Raw genomic sequence first — 17,789 nt, 5'->3', positions numbered from 1 at the left:
TCCCTCAACAGCCTGATGTTTGTAGGGTGAGTTACAGGTAATAAATCAGGCAGAGAGGAGACATCCCATATTTCCTGAGACATGGAGTTCTGGCTTCACAGCAGCAGCAAAAAGAAGTTGGGCTCGTTTCTTTTTGCAGTCTGTAATAAGGAAGGCAGTAGTAGAAATAATCAGTTGAGATTCTGGGCTCCCACCATGTTTTAATTTAAGCACAACGTCTGTTGAATGGAATTCCCAAAGGAGCACCTATTTCTTTAATTATTTCTCTAAAATTTACTTGCAATTTATTTTATAAGAAAAATTCCCTATGCTGAGGAAGGCTAGGCATCAACTAAAAAAAATACAAAACCACAATTTCTTTCAAAGTTTAACTTTCTCTGAATATTGTTCTAGCCATCATTTCCTCATGACTCGAAGTGTAGTTAACTAAAACAGGAAGAACACACAAAGATCTCCTTATTCAATGTCACTTTTACTTGTCCCACCGGGAAAGGAAGACTTTGCTGATGGAGTCAAGGCAAATAAAGCTCCTCTAAAATGTCAGAGCATGAGTGACAGTGACACATCCACAAATATCACATCTTTAACAGCCCTGGTATCACAACCATACAATTTTTGGGAGCATCTTTGTATGTTTTGCAGCCAACTTCTCCACCTGCCCCTTGTGATTAAATATCATTTAAGAGTAGAAAAATTGCACCCAGAAGAGGAAAATTTCTTCAGCAGAGGTGTCCATAATCACAACCTTTTAACTTTATGCTGCAAATAAACACAATAAAATTTTCCACCAGTGCATCATTTACAAAACTTTCAGCTTATTCAGTCTGAAATTAATTTCTAAAGAAATGAACTTTGCCATAAACTTTGCACAGACCTGGGGCCTAAAGGTCAAGTTTTCAGGAGCTAAATTACTGAGGTGGCCTTTTCTGCTGAAGAGGGGCAGAATATGGCACTTGATTCATTGCTTGCAGTTCAAAAGGGGTTTGTGCACCTTAGACATTGCTTGTTTGGATGATTAAAGTAGCTGAGACTAAGGAGATGTGGCTTTATATCTGCAAGTGCTTTTATCTTTGCAGAAAATTACTAACTTTACATGCAGAAAAAAAGAAAATCTGTAATCCACATAGTAATAGAAATAAAGGTTTAAAATCAGGCAAGGTTTTCTTCTGAGGTTTGTTTTTAAACCAAGCAGGGAAGGTGTGGAGCAGGCAGCTCTTAGTGCAATTAATTTTGGGTCCTTGTTAGTAATGATAAGAAAGTATTAAATTTCAGATGATAAGAAAACATTACATTGCAGCTGCTTGTGTTACATGGATTTTTGATTCTAACTTGATGCCTATTTTAAGTCTCTTTAAGCTTATTAAGAGTTTCTCAGTTGAGCCCTGGGTTTTACAAGAGCCTTGAACCAGGAGCAGAACAAAGTGTCCCTCTCCTCCAGCTGAGCTTGTCATCCCTTGGACACACAGGGATGGTTCAGCTGCTTCCAGTAAAGACAGAACTTACAGGTGCAAGACCTGATTTTATACAGAGAGACTTTACAAAGCAGCTTCTTTCTCCTGTGCTGTTTTATACTCAAAGAAATAACAATTTATGTTCTTTTGCTGCATGGCCAATAAATCAGCAACAGACCTCACGTGTTAAACATGGATTTTGTGATCTGTAACACAAATCATTCTCCACCAAATATTTCCATACTCTGAAACGTTTCTGCACACTGAAATGCACAGTGCTGGGGTTTGTGCACTGACCTTTCAGCAGGGCTGTGGTTGTGTCACAGCACACTGACCCATGGAAGGCAGCACCATCCCTCAGCAGGGCAGACTGAAGTTTGTGTTGATTCACGAGGGGGAATCACGGAATTGTGGAATATTCTGGGCTGGAAGGGACCCACAGGGATCATTGGGACCCACAGGGATCATGGGGTCCAACCCCAGCACAGAAACCCCAACAACCCCACCCTGAGCATCCCTGGAGCTGTGTCCAAACTGTCCCGGGGCTCTGCAGCCTCGGGGCTGTGCCCGTTCCCTGGGGAGCCTGGGCAGTGCAAGCCCCCTCTGGCTGAGGGAAGAACCTTTCCCTCATCTCCACCCTAAACCTGCCCTGGCACAGCTCCAGCCCCTACAACTCTTTGTTCACCCTTTATACTCTCGTGCATGCAGAATGTTTTAAACACGGGGCCCTCCGTGATTTCTTGAATTGTTTCAGCGCCCCTTTGCTAACAGCATCCTGAAGTCCTGAGTCCCTTTTTCTATTTGCAAATCAGAATCCTGGCCAGACACAGAAAACAAGCCATCTATGAGTCCATTTGATTAAAACAAAATTTGGCTGCTGCCTAATGGCTTGCTCAGGAAGCGTTTGGGTTGCATTAAAATGAAGAGGCCAAAGCAAGTTCCTGAGCTGCATTCAAAATCCAATGGTAAAGGTCAAAATACCAGAGTGAATGGCACCTCATCTGTGGAACAGCTTTCAGGAGCTCTTTTTACCACCTTCAACATTTACCACTCTATTCTTAGCTGAAGCAAATGTAAATTACAACTTCTTATTGAAACAAATGAGATATTCAAGAAAATTTCTTTGAGGAAACTGGAATAGTTAAATGCAATAACCTTAAGACACACTTGAGTGCTGTAATTAATCTTATTTTCCCATAAGTAGTTTAATCTTAATGAAGATTGTTGTTTTACAGGCTATTACTCTAACATAGATATTGTTATTACCCTTTGTCAGGTGCACTAAGGTATCTGAAACTCTGTCCAAATTACCACTTCAACTCTACAAATATCACCCTATTCCAATGCTAGGCTGAAAATAAATTCTCACTCTGCATCTACAACTGTGAAGAATCTAAAATAATTCATAGTGCTAAATATATATTATCAAATTTGGGGGGGGAAAAATGTATTTAAGCTTTCCATGTTCCAAGTCCTAATTTAATTTTTTTAGAATAAATGAAGGCCTCTTTCACCAATGTTTGTTTAAAAAGGGTTACATTATGGTGTATTTTACTTAGAGTTGGTTTTTTCACATCTTCCCCTTATGTTTGCAGGCTTTAAGATTACCAAATGATTCCTCATCAATTGTTCCTGAGCCTGTGATACCCCTCTGCAAATCCTTTATAGCAGGGCCTTAATCAAATGGAAGGATTTCCACACAATTGTAGCAAATTCATCTTCTTGTTTTATTTAAGGACTTGGGGAGGTGGAGTGTTTAAAAAGCAGCTCCTGGTAAAATTTCCTTTCAATAACAATAATGGGCTTTCTTTTCTCATTGGTGCATCCCTAAAGGATGGAAAAATGAGTCCCTGCAAACTCCAGCCCAGTCCTGAATACAACACTGAAAATTAAATAGCAATAGTAGGGCATTTTAAAATATTCCTAAGACTTTATAGAATACTTCAATCCCTTTTATAGAAGGCAAGCCTTATTTTCCTGGGATTTTCTACAGCAAGACATCAAAACCCTTGCACACCTAAAACTCTCCTGGTAAATTAAGGCTCATTTTCCTTCTGCTTTGAATAAATTTTTCTCAAAGCTTTTGGGTTTTTTTCAAAGTAATAACTTGCAAGATTTTTCAGTTCACAGTTTTGAACTAAATGGTTTGAATGGAATAGTCCAGCTGGATTGCCCTGTCAGCATTTTATCTTTATTTCTGTTAATGACTCTCTAAACCAATTTTTATTATTGGTTTGCAAGGCAGAATTACCTGAATGTAATCAGATACAGCTTTTCCATTAACTGAAATATGTCTCTGGGCCATAAAGAGCTCTCTGCGGTTTTACAACATTCTTTTAATTTATTATTTAACATATTTAATGTTATTTAATGCATTATTTAATATTTTGATATACAAATTAATGTTATTTAACATATTACATAACATGAGAATAACTTTGCTTAGAATCTATAACAATTTTATAGGCCATTTTTAACTCTAGCATTGTAATTTTGACATTATTGTTCAAGTTGCATCTTGCATTTAGTTCCTTCACTCTAGATTACCTTAAAATATATTCACAAATGCAACAAAAAAAGAAAAAAAAATTAAAAATCCCTACTTTTAGATATGATTAATGACTGAAAGTTTCCTGTCCACGGCACAGGGTAAGAAAATGTAATTTTGAAGGTCCTTTCCAACCCAAACCATTCTGAAATGCTCTGAAAATCGGCCTCCCATTCTTACTGTCCTTTTTATTGGTATTGACTGATTTTCTAATTCGTGTTCCAAATCAGGCTGTGTTTGCTCCACTTCTGCAAGAAACAGGTAACTATTTATAAGGAGTATTTCTGATTTTCTATCTTGTTCCACACTGTTTCTACAGGTGCTTTCTAAAGACTGTAAAAACGCCATAAACAGCAAAGGTTCCTTGCTAAGGAATGGATTTCCTCCATTTATTTCTGTCATTAACTTGGAAGAACTGTGCCTAATTGCTGCAAGGAGGGATCCACGGAGCTGAACAAAATCTTGGCACTTCAGAAAGAACCCGAGCCAAGCTTGTGTGTTTTCCTGAGCAGCTCTGAACTCTGCCCAGATGTGCTGTGATCCAATAAACTCCTGAGGGGATCACTGCAAACAGAACATTCCGGGTCACCAGAGGCCTCACTGCACTGCCTGGAGCTGTTTTCACAGCACTGCTTGGATTCTAGCAAATCAACTGATTAAAAACCTCACCTAGATAGAAATAAATGTAGATACAAAATTCTTAATTCATCAGGGAAGATGTGCAGCAGTGGGTCCGTGAGAGGTGCAGCAGCAAGGAGGAGAGAGAAATCTCCCAGGAATTTTTTATTTAGGGGGACCATGGGTGCCCCAAGGTTACACCAAGGAGGACAGAGAAATCCCCCAGGAATTTTTTATCTGGGGGGACCATGAGTGCCCCAATGTTACATCCCTGTTTTGTTAAGCTTGGTTCAATCTCCCACTGACTCCAGGAACAGCTTAGAAATTTTTTTGTATGACTACTCCCCCAAAGGATTCAGATCTATGATTTATAGCTGAGTCTTCATGGCATGACTTATTTTTAAAAGAAAAGCCTGCTGTTGTCACCTTGTCCTGTGTCAGCAGAACAGAAGGGTACCAAGCTTTTAAAATGTGATCAGCAGCAGTGAATTTGAGCACACAGCTATAAAACCTGCTCCTGTCTCCCTGGAACCTGCTTGCTGCAGCTCTGACAGGTATCCCAGACTGCTGGAGATGCACAAACTCCCCTGAACTTGCAGCTATTGAAGGAGAGACCTTTCCAAGGAGCAGCTTTCCTCCACTGCCTCCCACCCTCCAGTGGGCTCTCTATTTTCTACAAAATGGGTTTCTCAGCAGGAGCTGCTTGACAACAAAATGGGCCCTTGGCTCAGGCACTCGATGTTGTCAGAGCTGAATATCTGCCTGGAACAGGACTTGATACTCCTTAAAATAAGTTCATTAACTGTTTGACCTTTTCTACTTCCTAGGAAGATAAAAGTATCAATGCAAAGCCAAAGCACGGCCCTGGACCACCTAGGATGCTGTGCCATGGTTTATAAGCAGGGACGTGGGTGAGAGCAGAGCCCAGGCTGCCCGGAGAGCACAGGGCTCCAGTGAAACCAGCTAAAAGTCATTAACATTCTCCAAGACTTTGCTGGGAGCTTCAGTGCCTCGGAAATGTGGTGTCTGCCGAGCCAGGGCACAGACAGTCCCTGTGCCCAAACATCCCCCCCTCGTGCTGGATTCCCCAGCTGCCAAGTTGCCTCTGTGTTTATCACTTTTACAAGTGAACAAAATGACTGGGAAGCAGCAATAATTCTGCTCGTGCTCCAATAATGCACGTTTTGTCGCTGCTGTTAATCTCGGTGACAGGGTAAACTGAGCAACTGCAAATCCGGGGATTCCATTAACTACAGGGCAATGATGGCAGTAATTATGTTCATAATAACATCACACTTCCACATCCAATTACGTCACTGGTATATGAACAAAAAGGTACCAAAAATTATTTTCACCCTGACTGCTTTCTTGAATTATTTTCCAAGGGATTTTCATGAAGACCATTATGAATTTGTCAACAACCTCAGCAACCAAATGACTGTGTGGGCTTGTTCTATATAAATCCCATCTTTCCTCTGCCTGCTCATTATCAGTATTCCCCAAAACATCAGCAACTGCAGCCTCAGGCCTCCGAGGCCTAACCCATGCTTAGCTTCGAGCATTTAAGAATTCCAAATAAGCACCATCTCTTAACAACCTAAATCCAAAATTGTGGTTTTACACAATGATTACACACAGACGTAACCAGTTCTGGCCACCCACAGATCCTCTTTAGCCTCTGGAACCACTCTGCTAAAACAAACCGAAAATGAGTTTTTACTGGTGGCAAATCTGTGTCATTTTGATCTCATTTCCAGTTGAAGAAGAGATTGTTTTCATCCTGTACCAAGTCTGCATGATTAAACATTTACACAGTTCCAGAGAGACTTCAGAATAACTTCTTCCAGCATCAACAAATCAAGGTTTTGGCTGAGTGTCAGTTTAAATGACAATTGAGAAGATCCTGGAATTAAAAATGACAATTGAAAGGATCCTGGAGTTTAAAATAGTTTGGATACAAATATTAGAGTTGTAATAGACACTGATTAAGCACAATCCTGTAGCCTAAAGTCATTGATCTACCTATGGCAAATTTGTGTTGTGCAAATAGTGTTGATAAAAAAAGGAAACTTTTTTTTTAAATCCACAATGCTATTTCAAATTGCATTTCAAATTGATTTCAAATGCAATTATACAGAGAGCAGTTAGGAATTGGGGTCTGGACTTTACCTTGTAAAATGAATTTGAGAAGAGGCCATCTGGGTAAAGCTGGAGTCTCCTAAAGCACTTTCATCTCTAATGCAAGGAGAGTTCTGTAGCACAAAACACCAGCTGTGGGGTGGTACAGTACCAATACAATAAAATATCAGCAAACAAAACCAGGAGAACTTGCCTGTGCTTAAAAATAAATAATTAGAGAGATCCTAACTCTACTCCCAGATTTTGTATATAAAAATTCCAAAATCAACTTTAATCTAAATTAAAAGGAAGAACAGACAGGAATTCAGCAGCACTGTCAAAACTGGGAGTCTTGGTGCCATCCCTGGGTTTGAGTGCAAAGGGAGGGGTGAGAGCAGGTGATCAAACCTGTGCCTCTGGATTAATTCAGTGATTTAATTCAGGAGTGGTGGTCTGACCCCAGCTGGCAGATCTAAATTGCTGTATTACCTTGATAAACTCCATTTGCATGCCAAAGAAATCATCTGTTTCTTCACAAATGTCTCCTCTACTCTCAGAAAATATATTTTTATGAACAGATTTAAACTGACTTCATGATATTGTGGTTTATGGGTAAAAAAATACAGCTATTCTACCTCTAGAAGGCTGCAATATATTCTTTCCATCAGAAGAGGAAACAGGCAGAACAAAGTTACTTCTCAAGCAGAAAATTGCTAGATGAAAAATGCCAAGCAAAGCCAAAACTCCAAACATGACATGTATATCAAACATTGCTCATAAATGTCACCTGATGGGAGGATAGGGATTCATATCCTCTACTAATTTTGTCTATTTATCTTTCAGTGGAAGCATCCTGTCTTCATCTGCTCTGGAAAACAAAAAAGGTTGAAGTTGTTATACAAAAAAGATGTTAATTCTTATAATACCAGCCAGGATATGTGATTGCTTTTATTGCCACACACACCAGACTGAGCAGTCAGTGCTTTGGAGCCCCTTTTTTGCACTTTGAAAAGGGACATTCCTGCTCTGTCATAGGGGGCTTGCCCAGTAAAGGGGCAAAACCAGCAGTAATTCTCAATAAAAATTAAAAAAAATATTGAAAACTACAATGTGACAGATTCATTTGGCTTTATCCTTCAGAAAATGTCAATTTCTCCCTGGCAAAATAAGAAGAAAAAAAGAATTTTGTTTCCTGTAATCACTGGAACATGTTGAGTGCTCATCCTGCTAATGCTGAGCAGGACTTGGGGGACATTTTCTTTCTAAATCCACACATTTGCTGTTATACTCTCAGCCCATTTATTGTATATTTGAGTAGCTTGCTGAGGTTTACAAGTAATTATTCCTTGGCCCAAACTCTATCCAGCTCAATTCTCCATAGGACAATAAGGGACTATTTTTGGTCAATAAAAACAATTTGATCTGTTTATAATTTCATTGCATGGTCCCATTTATCTCCTTACATCACAGTCAAGATAATTTGTGACTGGTGCAATTGGTTTGATTATTTTGGTAAAAGTCTTCTGAGTTATCAAAACTCATTTTCCCACAGCACAATTATTTGAAATCCACAGGAATCTAATACATGCAGATTTTTTAATGTCTATGTTATATATTTTTAATATATATACTAAAAAAGTAGCAATATGTGAATAAAATATCTCAAAGAAGAAATGGAATTTGCTTTTTTTTGCCTTTTTCAAACATGATTGAATGCAACAATTGTTGAGTGAGGACTCACTGGGTTTTGTGACTACTAGGGCACAGATTTTCTACACACTTGGTGAAGAAATTACAGCAAAATAAACTGCTTAGAAAAGTTTAGCTGAGGTATAATAAAGGCAGTTAAGTTTTATGGTTTGGCTGATGAACTCCTCATGAAAGATAAGGACCCTTGGCCTCCTAGGACAGATTTCAGTCTACATCAGCACACAAACTGCAAGAGAGACTTTTAATAATTCATCTGTAATTTCACATCACTGCAGAAATATTTCTAAATGCTGTTGCTGTCCACAAAGAAAAATGTTATAATCACCCTCGTGATGTCCTTTGCAGGTTATAATTTTCCTTGCAGCCAATAAATAATGGCTGTAATAGGCAGTAGGTGATGGGAAGGCAGAGAGAGGTTTCCTTGTATTTATTTATAGCATTATTTAGACAATGGTTAGAGCAAGTTAAGAAAAGATAACTTGGTAAGGCAGCACCCCATCACAGATAAACATTTTGGGGAGAAAGGATGTGGGAAATCATGTTCAACTTCAAAAAAAAAAAAAAACCACTGAATGGGGTGGCACTGCTGAGCTTTAATGAGTTAAAAACTCCACTATTGATTGCTTTGGAAACCCATCATATTCCACTGCAGTAGCAGCAGAAAATCTGTGGGTGGAGGTGCAATATCAACTGTGATCAAAGAGAATAGCCACCACAAAAATCCCAGGCTATTATAAATCAAAGCCTAATGTTGGCACAATGGAGGAGCCTCGTTTCACCTATTTAGAGCATCTATATGTTGCTCTAAAATATTCAGCACATTCTGATTTTACCTGCAGCTTGTGCTGTGAATCTCAAATAATCCTGACCTCAATCTGGGCTAGAGTGAGCAGCTTTCATCTTCTGTATTTTAATTGCTTCTTAAAAAAAACGAAAATTTTTTTTCTTTTCCTTTTTTAAAGAGCTCTTTTTTTAAAGAGCTTCTTCCCTCTCTGTTTTTTTCCCTGAAGGTGCTGGTACTCATTTAAGAGTCCACTGTTACAATAACAACTACAATGTCTTTCAGATTTCATTTACAGGATTTTAGTTTGGATGTGAGCATTTTGCTTAATTATTTTGTGAGTTGTTTTCCTTGTGCCCAGGGAAGAGCAGGGTTGGCTTGTGGGAATTACTCTGTGGTAATACTCAGTGTACAGACCCAGGTTCTCAGAATTTATCTAACATTTCTTTTCTAGTTTTGGCCTACAGTAATATTTGGAAATTATCTAAGCCACTACACAGATATATTCATATTTTCCTTGTGGCTCCTGTGTGGGTCTTTGAGCACCAGCACCCCAAATCAAAGGATTCTCCAAAGGTAAAAATAAAGGGTAAAGATCATCATGGAACTAGAAATCAACACTTTTTAAATATGGACTGTGAAAAGAAATGCTACATTTCATATGAATCTTCTCTGGAAGAGCAAAGCAGTACAAAACCATTTGAAAAACAATTTTTGTATACCCACAGACAGGAGAAAATTCATAACTAAAGTTACCCACATTATGGAAAACTCCACATCTGCTGGCCTTATGGGAAAAGTACATGTATCTAGCACAAAAAAGATATCTTCCAACATTCCTTGTTGAATAATCTGATCTTTGAATGTGGGAATCAAGAGCTGCAGCCTTAAAAAAAAAATTAAAAATTAAGAATCTTCAGGGAAACACAAAAGTTTGTGAGAGGGTACGTTCACTATAAGAAGTGAATTATTACTTAGCCTTGGTACACATGACCAGACTGTAGAAACATCAAATCCCAGTGAGTCAATTAAGCTTTGTTACTTCTCCATAATTAAAAAGCACGTGGGTAGAAACTTGTATTACCAAAGATTATTCGAAGACTGTGTCTGGTAGACACACACAAAATTACTCAAAGTTAAAAAAAAAATACATTAGCATTGTTCCTAACTTTTAGAATTTTTTGGTCCCAGTCTGGCCAACACTTTGTTTTATGGGCATGAGACATGTGAAGTAATCTATATTACATGTACTCATTTAATTAAAAACTAATTGAGTCACAGAGTTAAAAAATACCTGTTACAACCAGAAATACCTTAAAGGAAATGGTCTGAAGCTAAAAAAATTATTCATTGCCAAGGTCCTAGAGCTATATTCACCTTTAATTTTTTTCCTTCCCCATATGATTCTCCTTTCTTAAAAGGAGAAATGGAGTATCTTTACAGTGATCTAGTGCATCCTGCTGCCCGTTCTTGTGCTAGGTCTTGGCCAAGCACTGCTAGCTACCTGGTGGAGTTATTTTTAGGAGCTGAACACATCCCCAAAGTCTGTTCTGCAGTGGCAGAGCCAGGCCCAGGTGTCACACGGAGCCTGGATGCGTTCCTGACGCCTGTGGGCAGCGATCCAGCCGTGACGGTGCAGAGCAGGCACGGAGCAGCAGGGCTGCAGGGAGCGCTGAGAAAATGCTCCAGGCAGCCACAAAACATGCTGGAGACAGGAAAATGCTGGAATGGCTTCCTTTGTGCTCATCCCTGTACTCCTTACTGAAAAAGAAAGAAAGGAAAATATTGGAATGGCTTCCTTTGCGCTCATCCCCGTACTTCTTACTGAGAAAGGAAGAATGGGAATGCACTACTAGGAGTTTAATTTCTGGGATAAAAGCAGAGAAGCTTAATGGGGCTGATTAGAGGAACAGAAGCTCACAGACACTTTGTCCTCTGAGCAGGAAGAGCACTGCTCATCCAGAGGGCAGCCACCATCACTGCAAGGCATTAAAACCAAACAAAAAATCCCCTTGTGAGGCCTTGCTCTCATGTTATAGGTCAGGCACTCATGGTGGGCCCCACAGTGCAAGCCTCGGTTCCCAAGAAGCAAAACTACTTCAAGTACAACACAAACACCTGAGGGAATCAACCTGACCAGTACTTCAGGTCAGGCAACCCTCACAAAATATAGGTTGTATCCCAGCCCTAAACCTTGGGAGGCATTTGTTCAAGTTGTGGTGACCCCAGAAAAAAGTTCCAAAGAGTTATGGGATTGCCCATATGAATACCTCATACATATTCCTAACCCTCATTTCCCAGTTAATTATCTCCACTCCCAAATCCAGAATGTTCTCCCTTCCTTGTGTTCCTATTGGCCCTCAGTTGGTGCAATGTTCCACCCCACCTACCCCACTGGACCCTACTTTCCCTTATCCCACCTCTGCACCACTTTCCCCTATACCCGTTGGACCCTACCTCAACTCCACTCCTCTCCTACCCCATATTTATACCCTGGACCTCCCTTCATCTTGGTCTTTGACCACGGCTCCTAAAGAGACCTTGTCCCCTTGGATGTTGTATTTGGATTTTTGGGCCTTGTCCCACATTTACTTTCATTATTATTAAAGTGTTTTATGTTGCTAAGTCGTGGTCGTTGTGGACGCTCTTCTTTTATTTTTGCCACTTTTTCCCTAATATCCATGAACCCTAAAAAGGATTGTCAGGGCCCACCCTCGACCCCAATAAACACCTTTGAGTGCTGCCAGCAGGACACCAACTATATCAGAGTGTCCTGAGTGGGAAGGAACCCCCAAAGACCATCCAGTTCAATTCCCATCCCTGCAGACACCCCAACAATCCCTCCCAAACATTGTCCAAACTCTCCTGGGGCTCTGCAGCCTCGGGGCCGTGCCCATTCCCTGGGACCCTGGGCAGTGCCAGCCCCCTCTGGGGTAGAACCTCGCCCTGAGACCCAACCTGAGCCTCTCCTGACACAATTCCAGGTCATTCCAAATCCCTGGTCAGCACACCATGGTCAGCACACCATGGTCAGTGTCTGCTCCTCCTCTTCCCCTCCCGAGGAAGCTGCAGGTCCCTGAGGCCTCCCCTCAGTCTCCTCTGGATGAACTGCCCAGCGCCCTCGGCCGCCCCTCACACCTTCCCCTCACAGCCTGCTGCCATCTTCCTGTCCCTCCTTTGGACACTCTCCCATACTTTAATATTCTTTTCATATTTTGGCACCCAAAACTTGACACAGTACTCAAGGTGAGGCTGCCCCAGCCCAGAGCAGAACAGGACAATCCCTCCCTGGCCTGGCCAGCCATGCTGGGCCTGCTGCCCTCAGGACACCGATGGCTGCCAGGACACACTGCTAGAGCCTCGAGGGAAATATTTACACCTATCTAATTCACAGATTCCTGCTCATAATCCTCCTCTGGGACCTGTGGTCAGTCACCTTTCTCCCTCACCCTTGGGATTCTTGGTTCAGATGTCAGTCCTGTTACGAGCATTGGAAGCCCTGGGATGAAGGCTGTTGTAGGAGTGACGGAGGTCAGGACGGTCGGGACTGACGCAGAGATCTCTAAGCCAGGTGTTGGAATCTGTGCTTTATTGCCAAGGCACAGCCACAGCTCGGAGCAGGCTGTGAGAGCAGGAGGGCAAGAGAAAGAAGAGTAAAGAAAGAAGTAAGAGAACAAAGAGTAAGAGAGCAAGGTGTACGAGGTAAAAAAAGAGAGAGAGGTTCCCGTTATAATACAATAAATCTTCTTCTGTGTTGAATATTTGAATTTTCACTAACCAATCTAATACAAGATACAAATCTTATAGCATTTACATACAGCCTATAAGAATCATTACATTACCATACTGTGTTACACTTTAAAAACTACTCTTTGGACCTTTTCTGCTCAGCTAGCAGGGTCTTCTCTGACCCTTGGACCTGTCTGCAGGCAGAGGGGATTGTTCAGTCAAGGGGGGATTACTTTCAGCTGGCCATGCTATTGTTTTCTAGTTGTTCAGTAACTGAGGTTTGGTATCTCAAAGATGGCTTTCATTTCAATCTCGCTTATAGTTTCCATATTCTCAAAATCTTTTGCCAAGCAATCATATTTATGAGGTTTTCCAGTTTCATCTTCCCCAACAGGCTGTGCTCCAGACTCACAGTTGCTTTTGGGGAGGAATCTTCTCTTCCCAGCACAAGGTCAGGCTGCCCTAGAGGGTGCAAAATCCTACAAACATCCAGCCAGTGCCACTCTCTCCAAAAGGCAAACTGGAAGGGTATCAAAGCCATATGTGTTGTGGCAAGATGAAAGGAAGTCTAATTTAGTATAAAATGTTGATCTTTGGCAATAGTTAATCTCGACATTAATAAATATGAAGAGGAATTGTTCGACTGCCTGTCCTGTCTGCAATCCTGGTAGTCTTAGATGAGATGCTCTGGAATTGCATCTTTATGGAAATGATCCTGATAGAACTGCTGGTGTGAACTTGTGAAGAAATTATTCACAGCAAACATTACATTAACTGCTATAACCACATAAAAAGGATTAGTACAGCAGTACCAGTCTACCTTTCTTGAGCCTTGAAATTCAAGTATCTTCAGTACAAATATGTGAATGAAGCACAAGATTACAGGTTACCTCTGTATCCTCCACTCCACAAAACCACACCAACAATTTCTGGCCACATATTCACAATTAATAAGAATTAAAATTTTGTTAATATAGTGAATTTCAGTGTGGTGATATAGGCAATTTTTTTTTTCAGTCAACGGGTATTAAAAAGTGCATTTCCTATTAATGAACTGCAAAATAGAGGCTTCCAAACTCAAAAAAGCTGTGGCTCTTTTACATTCTAGCATTTGATCTTCCATTTATTTTCAAGGAATTTATAAACACATACTATTTTAGCTTTTATACCTCAGAGCTTGTTTGAAGGCAGTAATTTGGTTTAAAAGCACTGGGGCAGTGATTGACTCCTGTCAATCACACGAGCACAGGCAGTGCTGCAGGATGAGAGAGGAGCAAGTCTCCAGAGGGCAGAGCTGAGACTGTGAGGATGATCAGACTGAAGGGCTTGCTGCTGTTTCCCTGATTTTAGCTTTGCAATCCCCTGAAACAGATGAAACATTTGCCCTTGGAAGCAAAGCAGAGTAAGTAATGAAGTATTAACGAGGTAGTAAAAGCAGGAAGGTAAATTGCAGACTCATTTAAGAAGCCAAGCTACAGAGAAGGGAAGTGCTATCCCATTCCTAGAGCTGCCAAAGAGTAACAGGCAAGATGTTCAACAAAAATTCCTTTTCTGACTGCCCTCCAGATTAGGGTGGTCTACTCTGTGTGCTCCAGAAATACTTCCTCTGCTCACCTCTGGCTCCAGGTCACTTGCTCACCCAGCACAGTGGCCTGAGTGTTAAAAATAAACCAAACTTAAAGTTAAAAATCAAACCACTATGTTTCCAAATCCCTGTGGTTTTTGTTAAGTGGCTATGATATTTAAATCGCAATTAATGGCCTATTGATTATAAAGCCTTGCTGGACAGGGTTATATCCCAATTTATAACTAAGAAATGAAGGCCAAACCACTAGTCAGAGGTCCTGTGCATAACTGAGTGATCAGAGTCTCTCGAATTCTAAAAATGTTGTGGAGAACAAAAGATCTCTCACTCACAGAAAGATAGGCAGCTCTTGGCAGTCCTCACCATCATTTGTGGCAGCAGTAGAATCCCAGCAACCATGCTTGGAAAACCACGTGCTGAATTTAGTGAGAAGTTCCAGCATTATTTAAAACTACTATGAAAATGGAAGGGTTTATCAGCCACATTTGTATGTGCAATGAAACCTCAGTGGGTGTTCCTAGAAAAGGCTGATTTTCCCTGAACTTTAGAAACATAAAACACCCAGAATAACCTCCATCCTTCTTTTGATTTTTCATGGGGTACCAGCCTAGGAGATTCAGCATTTTCAGTTCTCAGACTGGAGAGTGGAGGCCCATTGTTTATCTAGTCAGACCAGGATCCCTGTTTGGTTTGGATGAATTGCATTATGATTATAATCAGAATTTGGGGTTGGTTCATAGATAGAAAACACAGGCAAAAGCTTTTGTTCAGCAGTAAGTGCTGGTAATTAAGTATCACCCATTCTTCCCTTTATTTGGCAAAACTACACACAGAATATAAATTAAAATTCCCAAAGTAGCCACCGTGGAATTCAATTCTCCCCCTTCAAACAAGGTGACCTAATTTGACTCATCTCAGTTTTACTTTAATCTCCACAGTGCAACCAGACCCATCCAGAAAATGGGGCAGGACATCTGGTAACACAGGGACATGTATGAAATCCAAACTCATTACAGATGTTCACATTTGTCTTTTGTAGCTGGATTAGGAAGGAGTTTCCTTACACAACCCATAAAAGTTGTTTGCTGGTGAAGATAAAGATGCCCGAGGAGCTGATTGACAAGTGTGAACTGAGAGGGGCTTTTGGAAGACATTGTTGATGTATTTGGTGTAAAGACAACAGAAAGGGAAAGTTGGATTATGCTGAAAGCTTGCCAGGAAAATCCTCACCTCGGGTCCCTGGGAACGAGAGGAGACTCCTCTTATTGAGGCAATGCTTCCCCAGCCCCAAATCCCTGCCCCATTTCCAGGGAGCAGGCTTAGGAAGCAAAAGATTTCCTTGTTCCGGCTATGCAGGTACATGTATTTATTTACGGTAAAGTTCTCTCCTGGCTCATTTGTCCTTCTGTCCTCAGAGGGGCCTTGGCAACACTTCCCTGAGCATGGCTGGGTGGGAGCTGCTCCCCGGGGCTTGTGTGAGCCTGAAAAGAGAGACACAGCTCCCAACCTCAGCTTTTATCTCCTCCTTACACTGGTTTTTAAGCACAAGTGCTGTGGATTAGGGATAACAAGGAGCTGTCCCTGTGCTCCCATCCCACGGTCCCCTCTGGTGCTCCATTTTCAGGTGTCTGATTGCAATTACACCAATTAACCTCAGGAAAAGATAAAGGCTTGATGAGGCTGGGAGATAATTTTTCTGAAGCCACAATGTAAAGGTGTGACTTTGGTAGTCTCTTGTACTGTGCTCTTGGAATTTACCAGCCCTACAGCAAAGGAGTTTTGAGCTCTAGGGCAGACAAACAATGGATCTTGGTGGAACAAGCCCTTTAAAAAGCTTCTCAGTGCAACCTTTTCTTGCTGTAGTCCTTATTAAATATACCCTGTGTATTAAATACATAAATGTAACCCATGCCCTGCCTTCATGGGCATTCCTGCAACACACTCCTTTTTTCCAAAAGATACCTTGAAAAACATGTGCAACCCCTCTGGCACTGGCTGCTGTTCCTGGCTAGCTCCCCATAGCACTCCCAAGCTGTTGGTTTAGGAGCAGCCCAGGAACAGCCCTGGAAAGTCCAGAGCATCCAGGAAACACGGGATGGAGATCTGGGCAGGGGAGTGGGGCTCATTCCTGAGGGTGGCACTTGTTTTACCAGCTGAGAAAGGCAGAAGTCTAAACTGGGAATAGAAAAGGGACAATTATCCAAATGTTACCACCAACCGCTAAAACCAGCTGCTACTGATGTTGTCAGTATGGGAAGCATATTTAACACAAATCCATTGAGCTGAGTGCAAAGCTGGTTTGACTTAGGGGTTTTTCTGTTTTTGGTCTGGGTTTTTTGGGGGGGATTGTTTTGTTTTTTGTGAGGTTTTTTTGTTTGTTTGATTGATTGATTTGGGGTTGACTTTTTTTGTTTTGTTTTTTGGATTGTTTGGGTTTGAAGTTCCTAGAGAAGCACATCTGTACCAGCACAAGTACAGGCTCCCTCTGGTGGCTCGTTTCCATAAATGACAGGTTTTTTCCCCAAAAAACCATTCTGTGCAGTCCAACCAGTTGGAGTTGGCCGGATGAGGTGGAACCTATTTGAGAGCACGTAGGTTCAGGACACTCTAAGGTTTTTTGTAAAGCACTGAACAATTAATTCTCTTATTATGAGTAAAGACTTGGGGGATATACAAGCTCTTTGTTGTTGCTAGGCAGGCTGTGAAAGAATAGAGAAATCTTCATTTTTAAAAATAAAAACCTATTAAAACAAGTATATTAACTGTGAAACAGTCTAATTTTATTTAATAATGCTTAAAATTATTAATTCCACCCCCGCTTTATTTGAAAAATTACCATCCTTGTAATTACTTCAAAGTTGATAGTTGCTAGATTTTGGGGGTACAGGAATAGAATGAGGCTTAGAATAGATTGAAAGACTTTAAAAGAAACAAACCAGAAGCACAAACACTTGGAAGAACTGATATTGGACATGTACATGTCTTTTAGCTCACCGAGATATCAAAATTAAAAAAACAAAACACATCCCACCTTAAAAAATAAAAAGCCAAAGGCCCTGTGATTGTATAATCAACATCATTGCTCAGCTTGCAGCACTTGCACTCGGCTATTCAGCCTTGATCCCATGTGGTCCTACCCAAGACCTACCAGATTTTGACTGAAGTAGTTAAAATTTCATATGTGCCTAAATATAGCCTGCCAGTCAGGAAATGCTGCATGGATGGAACCTTCCAGCAGGTCAGGAGCAG

Source organism: Sturnus vulgaris, chromosome 11, assembly GCF_052056855.1.
Source record: "Sturnus vulgaris isolate bStuVul1 chromosome 11, bStuVul1.hap1, whole genome shotgun sequence".
NCBI lineage: Eukaryota > Metazoa > Chordata > Aves > Passeriformes > Sturnidae > Sturnus > Sturnus vulgaris.
This window is presented reverse-complemented; position numbering follows the sequence as displayed.